Consider the following 8,944-nt stretch of genomic DNA (forward strand, 5'->3'; position numbering starts at 1 on the left):
CTCTCTGACAGTTGATGATAAGTACCTACTATGTGTCTATCTGACAGTTGATGATGAATGTTGACCAAGGATATATTTATGTAAATATGTATATTTATTCTTATATCCTTCCATTTGGTCTGGCATCTATGTTCTTACTCCAGAACTCTCTGACTAACTTAGCCTGTTGTACAAACCTAAAGACTGAGCATAGATACATGTGTCAAGGTTCTGATTGGTCAGTCTTGAGGAGTAGGGCGTGGATTCCTGAGGCAGTCCATTCAAGAATCAGGACAATGGAAGGTGGAGAAGGCAGTTTGGAGACATGGATTCTGAGCTGCTCTTGGTCATAGGGGAGGGGACTTAACAACTGTATGCTACATAGGGTGTCTTTAAAACTTGCCTCTGTTATGTCCTGATACTATCTTATTTGTAAATTACACAACATTCTTAGATACAAATCACAATGTATATATACAATATACACATATTGCATATAATAAAGATATAACACAAGCAAGTCTCCCTAACGTAACAGTCCCCCCCTTGTAGCCATGAGAACTTGTACAATTGTTTACACATTTTATAGCTTGCTTGTGTTTTTGGCAAATTACATTTCTTATGGCAACGCCACATGTGGCACAGTAAGACAAACAATTGGATTTGTTGCAATAAGCAATTGTACTGCATTTGTGTGAGGTGAAGCTTATTATTTTTGAAATGGTGACATATAACCCCACAGGCCCATGCACACTAATACCTAAAGTTCCCTTGTATTTGCACAATTGTTTGACTTGCTGGTCTCTGGACTTTGAGTATAGAAACAACATCCAAGGGTCTGAATTCCTGCACTGGATCTTTGTCAGCGTTTGTGTTGAGAGTACATGTTGGCGGCATGGGTAGATTGCATCCATCCTGGATTTCACTTCAGATATATAGAAAGTCTCTGATTTTCTCAAGGCCTTTCATACAAAGGAAAAAGAAAATGTCTCTGTTAACCACCATGCATTACAAGCCTCACTAGTTGGCACGCCTCCTTTAATACTGCTCTCGTCGTCGGTTGCAGAACATGGGATCCTTCGTGAATTTTAAGGTAGGTGTTCAGCTGTCTTTCTGATTCAGAACACAAGTCTCTGAAACCAAACATCTCTGTTTATGTGCAAATTAGTTGTAGGTGTCATGTTCATTGTTGTGCATTTTATCACAATTTACTGAGTTATTTTATAAAGCAGTGCAGTGACACCTATTTGGTTAATATGTCAAAATGCTGAACAGGAAAAAGGATGGAAATGCCACCACTCTTTACATTCACCTCACTCCCATAGTGAAATTAAACCCTGTACAACATGACCCATTATAATTACTCGATTGATACTTGCTCTTTAGTAGTGATGGGTGAATTTCTCCCGTTTTGATTCGCTGAAAAATTTGCGAATTTCAAGCAAAATTCTCGAAACGGTGAAAAATTCAGGAAAAATCGTGAAATCGGAAAGTTCGCCAAAAATATCGTGAGATTCCAAAGTTTTCACACAAAAATTGTGAAATTAGAAGGATTTCACTCAAAAATTGTGAAATTTGAAGGATTTCACTCAAAAATTGTGCAATTTGCAGGATTTCTTTCAGAAATAGTGAAATTTGAAGGTTTTCACAAAAAAAACTTGAAAATCTGACATTTTCACGAAAAATCTTGAAAATCGGAAATTGACGCCGGCAAATTTTCACTGGCGAATTCGTGCCAGGTGAATTTATTCGCCCATCACTACTCTCTTTAAACATTAACTTTGTTGCTGCATCTAGTGCCAAAGCTATACTAATGATTTATAAACAATAGAAGTAAACAAAGCAAAATGTAACCAATTAAGCACTTCTCAAAATCTGAAAGAGATGGTTTTCTGCAGAAAAGACCAACAGGATTTAAACCAATACACATAAAGGCACTTATTTACAGCTTTCTATAATTATTATATTTCTCCATGTAACATTTTGAGTTAAAATAGTTCTGGTAAAGTACATGTTAGGGAGAAGTAGACACCAAACCAAAATAGATATTGGGTTATATTATGTTCTCATATATATACATGTATGTGCATATAGCGCTACTTATCTACGCAACATTGTAAAGATATAAAGTACAATTACATAGTCAATACAAAATATTGACTACATTCAAATAGTAAATTAAAAATAAAATGCGCAGATAGAAATATGCAAACATTACAATATTTTCAAAAAATTGTCTCAGCTACATTAGCTCTTAAGATCACTTCCACTCCTAACTCATCAAACTTGTTTGGCTAAAAATCAGGCTTAAATGTCCATATCCAAGTATGTAGGTGTGTCCACCGAGGAAATCAACAGCTACAAGAGTGAGTGATAAGGTTGTCCAAGTCAAATCAAAATATACTATTTATATCAGATACCACAATTCCCCAGTGTCCTGAAGAATCATACAGTATAAATCCATCATTGGAAAGCGCCTGAGCAATATCTGGGGTTGTGATATGTTTGTCCTTAAATGAATCAAATATAAACTTGGAAAAAATAGATAAGTCACTCAAACATATAAAACAGAATAAAATACACAACAATAAACCATATTGTTATTTGTGCACAAATAACCTTTATAGTGAGCTCACGAATACCATATGGATTTTGTTCAAAGCTGGAAAGCATCAGAAGAAGACAAATAATTAAACAATTATATAAAAAGAATTAATAAATGAAGACCATTTGAAAAGTTGCTTAGAATGAGCCAATCTACATCAACATGCTAAAAGTGCTTAGTGCATGCATGTTTTCCAAGAAAAGCGTTATAAAAAACAATAGAACAAAGTTGCATTTTATTTTAACCAACATTTGTTTGAAAAACATGTTAGTAAGGTAATAAAAACAAGAGGACTGGTAAGGTTTTTTTTATCAAGGGTCGAATTTCAAAGATAAAAAAAATTCGAAATGCGACCATCGAATTAAAATACTTCTGCCTTACTTTGGTTGCAATTGTCATTGTAATGATTACTGTGTTTGTTTATAAATACCAAACCGGTATTTATGGCAAACCGGAGAGCTGCTGAATAAGCTAAATAACTAAAAAAACACCATAAATAATAAAACATGAAAGCCAATTGCAAATGACCACTCTCTACATACATCATAAAAGTAAATTTGAAGGGGACTACTTTAAAATATATGAATACAATAAACTATGTAGAGGTAGTTAGAACTATCCTCTCAGCGATGTGTAATGCATGTGGGGAGAAAGCATTTGGACAGTTACTTTCTTTGGTAGAACTCATCATTCCAGTGCAGAAAATATATTGCTTATTCTTAACTGGGTCTGTAAAGATTTAGTGAGTGGGAACTATAGTTACTGAGCAATAATAAATCAGCCTCAGCATCTCTCTAACACCAAATGAAAAGGGCGTATATTGTGGGTTGACCATACATCTTTAAGATAGCTGGAATAAGGTCTATGTAAACATTGCTCTGGGTCTTTGGACTCATAGCAACCAATCAGCCCCCGATTTATATCCCCCTTGTATCAAATATTCCCTCTCTACCCACTGTACAATGTATGAGCAACTCTAGATATACAGTGAAATCTCAATTTTAAGTGCCCTGATTTAAAAGGGCAAGTGAACCCCAAAATAAAAAAATAGAAAATGTTATTTTGCAATATACATTCATTCCAAATTTTCTATGGTACGTAAGTTATTTGTACATGTTTTGCTATTGAAAGCTGTGTTTGTCTGTCCCTGTCTATTTTCTGCCCTGATGTCTAAGACTGTTGATACAATGTAAGACAAGGCAGTTGATTAACAGACCTGTTTTTGCTGGGGAACCAAGACTGTTGCAGCATTGTTTAAAAAGTAACAACTGGGAGTTAAACAAATGCTGCTTTCAATAGCAATTGTTTTTACAATTAACTTTTAAAGCACTGACAATTTGTAATGAATGTATATTGGAAAGTTTATTTATTTGGCAATTTTTATTTTATATTGGGGTTGACTTGCCCTTTAAGTTTTCCTGCATTTTAAATTTTTTAATTGCGGTCCCACCAATTTATAATGCATTTCAATGGGTGCATTTCCCTGTATTTAAGTAATGTTTTCCCAGATTTTGCATCAAAATTTTGTCCTGATGTTCTGCTTTTTTCCCCTCTATGAATATTATTATTTGTGAAATAAAGAAGTTTAAAATACTAACCAGATGTATATTTTGCTGTCATTCTGCCTGTAAATGTTCAATTCCAATTAGCCCCTTATACAGTCCTGCACCAATCACTTATTGCTTTAGGTCTGTGGTCCCCAACCAGTGGCTCATGAGTAACATGATGTTAACCAACCCCTTGGATGTTGCTCCCAGTGGCCTCAAAGCAGGTGCTTATTTTATATTTCTGGCTTGGAGGCAAGTTTTGGTTGTATAAAAATAGGTTTATGGCCAAAGACAGCCTCCTGTAGGCTGCCAGTCCACATAGCACCATATAGCCAATCACAGCTTTTATTTGGCCCCACCAGTTTTTCATACTTGTGCTGCTCTCCAACTTTTTTTTACATTTGAATGTGGCTCACTGGGTAACAAAAAGTTTGGGGACGCCTGCTTTAGGTTGTGTATGTGACAGAGAGGCCTTGCACATGCCCCCCATTGTGTAACATTATTGGAGAAGGAAAGGCATTGTACACTTGGGGGTGCCAAATGTTAGGCACCCCCAAGTGATTGTATTGACTTACCTGAAACCTCTGAGCCGGTGCTCCTATCGGCAGAAAACTGCACCGGCAGGGAGCACCACGGAGTAATCTTCTTCCGTCTTCCTCTTTCTTTGCGTGGCTGCGCATGTGAAGAAGAATGAAAGTCCGAACTTTAACGAAAAAGTTGGCTATTTCTTTAAACTGCGCATGCGTTTGCCCCGGGAAATTCGAAGAAAGAAGAAGCCGGAATTGGATCGTTCCGTGGTGCTCACTGGAATAACAGGTGCAGTTTTCTGCTGATAGGAGCACCAGCTCGGGGTTTCAGGTGATTAAATACAATCACTTGGGTGTGCTCAAGATTTGGCACCCCCAAGCAGGACCATATTTACAAAGCGGGTGCTGAAAACCCCTGTCCCCTCCCTTTTATTCACTCAAATTGTCCTGCCGCCCTAGGCCCGGGCCTTTCCACAATTCTGGGCCTGCCCCCAAGTGCACTAAACCTTTCCTTCTCCTTTAACGCTGCAATGTTTAATCATTGTTAGTAACACAATAAATATTTTATCTCTAAGTAAAACTGACTCCTGTGCTTATATCCTTTCAGTACTTGAAAAAGATACTTTAACACATTTCCCTGATTTTACATTTTTCAAATTTTTTCCTGGTCCCCTGAAAAACATAAAATGGGGGTTCGACTGCACTGTCGACTGTCCCACTTGCGGCCCCTGAGCCGTTTATAATTGGGGGGGGGGGAGAGTAACAGGTGTCCCTTGTTCCTTTTTCTTCTCATCTAATGGTACAGTCATTTGCTTATATACCGGCAATTACATACGGATTCCCTCGTTACCATTCTGTTCATTTGATTGAATGCAGGATAATTAGACACGCATTGATTTATGTGCTGCTCTGTGCAACGCTGACACAAGACTGGGTACAAATGATTAATCTCCTCCTTGCCCCCCCGCCTCCCCCCCTGGTGCCAGATTCTGCCTATGCTGCAATATCAAGCAGATGTGGCTTGATTCACTCTGCGTCATTGTGGTTAATACAAACTGCCGACTGTTATTTTGTAGAACAAACACCCAAACATACAAGCATGTGGTTAGCCGGTGCACTGCTCTGTGCAAATGAGCCAGGTGGCGGATAGCAGACATCTCTCTGTATAATCCAACAGGGGTATTTAGATTAAACGACCAGGGCATCTGTTTTATAATCAATGTCACTGCCCCAGGTTGTGTGTTACAGGGATGTCCCCCAGTAGCCAACAGATGTTAGCGGTGTGTCAGCTATTCTTGGGAGATCTGACTGATGAAACAAAGCCCTCCAGTAACCAGTAGGCAATAACATAGTAGGAAATAGCAAGAAAATACTTACTATAGATGATACTCTTTTGGTACATTGTGTTACCTCTTTCGTATAATGCAGAGAGCAATATTCAGAGACATTTTGGAGCCCGTTTTCTTTTTTATTATTATTTGTGATTTTTGAGTTATTTAGCTTTTTATTCAGCAGCTTGCAATTTCAGCAATCAGGTTGCTAGGGTCCAAAGTAACCTAACAACCATGCATTGATTTTAATAAAAGAGTGGAATATCAATAGGAGAGGCCTGAATAGAAAGATGAGTCATTAAAACTATGAACAATAGATTTGTAGCCTTACATTTCTTTTCTTTTTACGTGGGGATCCAAATGACCCTAGCAACCATGCACTGATTTGAATAAGAGACGGGAATATGAATAGGAGAGGCCTGTATATAAAGAGGAGTAATACAAAGTAGCAATAACAATAAATGTGTAGCCTTACAGAGTATTTGTTGTTTTTTGGGATGGGGTCAGTGACCGCCATTTGAAAGCTGGAAACAGTCAGAAGAAGAAGGCAAATAACTCAAAAAATATAAAAAAGTAAATATGAAGACCAATTGAAAAGTTGCTTAGAATAGCAATTGTGTAACATACTTAATGTTAACTTAAAGGTGAACCACCCCTTTAATAAGAGCAGAAATGGGCACCATTTAAAGTTTAGCAACATGTACACAGTATAGTTGCTAAACATATATATATCTATCTATCATGGTGTACAGAGGTATCCAAGGCCTAAGGCCAGGGGCAGACAGTAAAGAAAGAATTCCGGCTCAATTAATGACTTTACTCTCCTTAATAAAGACGGGTTCAGTTACAGCTATTAATAAATTACAGACCTAACCCTGCTCACCGTAAATAACAGTTGGTCCGGGTGCTAGATGCCCCAGACCCTGCGCTTAAACTTTAAAGACAGGATCTCCACAGTCTTCAGTAATGCATATAAATCAAAGTGAATGAAGCTGAAATCTTACCCTGCAGTCGTTGTGACCCGAGTGCAGCCAGCCCCGAGTCCGTCTCTAGGGGGAACGCCAACAGCAACACAATGGAATAAAGGCAGCACACTCCTGGGTTTCAAAAATTGATCGCATGTCTCCAGGTTGGTTAAAAAAAACGTTATACTATATTTAAACATAGTATCAATCTAGTAAACATAGCGTCTGAGGTCTGACGCGTTTCGTGATACAACACTTCCTCAGAGACCTGTCCATCGCTGTCCATAGTCTGGTTCTTTATAACAGGCCTATGCAGGGGATGACTAGGTCTACAATTTGCCCAAATCTACCCCATCTGGGCATGTATGTCCAGTCAGGGGCCTGTTTAGACTGTTCATTTTGAGATCCTGATGGGTGGAGGATTAGCAGCGATGGACAATGCTGTTGGTCTGCTGGGAGCAAGTGAAGAGTAGCTACAATACACCCCTGCAGCAATACGTCACTTTCTGCTGCTCCCATTATTTGGGTGGCCAGCCTGAACAAATTGAGGTGGGCCAATCAGTTGGTGTACTGTATGGGTTGGCTTGTGTATGGCCACCTGTAGGATACTTGAAATGTCAGGGTCTACTTGAATCTCAGTTTTGGCATGGGTAGCAGGTAGGGGTTTAAGGGGGGCTTGCCAGGCGATTCTCTGCCTCCCTTTCCCCCTTTGACCGGCTCTTGAATGATGTCACTTCCAGTGGGTAGCAGAACGGGAAGCAGATCAGAGCAGGTAAAAACATAATTTTTGGGATGGGTTGTGTTCCAGGTGCAGATCCATCCAATGAAACATGGGCAGGTCTCTGGTGTAATGTTCTGAGTCTGTAATATTATCCCCTTAGTTACAAGCATCCCATTACTTTATTCTTTTAGCTCAGAATGTCATTCTTCCACAAAGAAAGCCCTTGTACAACTCTGCCAGCACAGGAACTTGATTCAGCTTTAACAGTACAGTGGCCCTTTAATTGTCCCAGCTCTCAGTGTGCGTTCCCTTCCAGAAGCAATTATACCAATTCACACCTTCACTCAAAATATCGTCGTCACCGGGCCGACCTCAGTCACACTCCGCTCCAGAGCTGCCAAGCTCCAGCCGAGGGACTGATTTACAAACTAGGCCCCCTATTGGGAAAAGTGCTATAAGTATTTATTTAAAGTTTATTTATTTTGCTTTTTTTTTCTTTCTTGAATCGAGAACCTGTGCTATGACTGCCCAGACAGTACAGTTTGATTTTTGAATTTTCACACTAGTTCTCCGTGCAATTTACTTCTGTTCTTCAACTTCATTTTTATTCTGCTTGTTACAGAACCGGCATTGGCTGAATGTATCCCAGACTGCTTGTACACAAAAGAGTCCAGTTGCCCTGAATAAAGGAGGTTGGATCTGAAATTATTGCTTTAAAACCCTGAAGGGAAAGGAAGAGCCTCAGTGTATTAAGCACTTGACTGAATTCTGTTTACTTTTTTAGTTGCTTCTATTTATTTTCCTTTCCCTCCAGCTCCCCTTGTGCAAATATAATATTCTGCCACAGGCATTGTTCCATTGGTGGAATTCGGTATCGCTTTACCCTTTACTGGCCAATCTGCATCTTGGACCTGCAGCTCTTTGCCCAGTTTCCCCACTCAAGTAATGGATCTAGCAGGGCTGATCCAAATATGTAGCTGCCAGTACAATAACTGATCTCATGGGAAACATGTGCAGAGAAGTGGACTGCCAACCTCATATCTATGGCCCACTACAGGTATTGGGCCCAAACATGGATCAATAGGCTGCTAACATACTCAAGTGTGACTGAGTGGGCAGCCAGTCTTTTTCCTGTTGAGACCAAGCAAGAGGTACAACTGGTAGAAAGTAGATAGGCACACAGAGGGCCGCCATCTTGGGGGGGGCTCTACTTGGGACCCTGTAACATGGGGGGACCTAAGAGATGCAAAGATGTGTAGGGGTTCATAG

General features: G+C 39.3%; 1 long non-coding RNA gene across 1 annotated transcript; it reads left to right on the forward strand.

Moving 5' to 3' along the window:
- The first annotated feature begins 6,721 nt into the window (after nucleotides 1-6,721).
- On the forward strand, nucleotides 6,722-8,429 carry LOC121403120. Its single transcript, XR_005967067.1, has 2 exons — nucleotides 6,722-7,118; nucleotides 8,298-8,429. It is a non-coding gene; the product is annotated as an uncharacterized LOC121403120 (long non-coding RNA).
- Nucleotides 8,430-8,944: the final 515 nt, after the last annotated feature.

The sequence above is a fragment of the Xenopus laevis genome, chromosome 4L (genome assembly GCF_017654675.1).
Source record: "Xenopus laevis strain J_2021 chromosome 4L, Xenopus_laevis_v10.1, whole genome shotgun sequence".
Classification (NCBI taxonomy): domain Eukaryota; kingdom Metazoa; phylum Chordata; class Amphibia; order Anura; family Pipidae; genus Xenopus; species Xenopus laevis.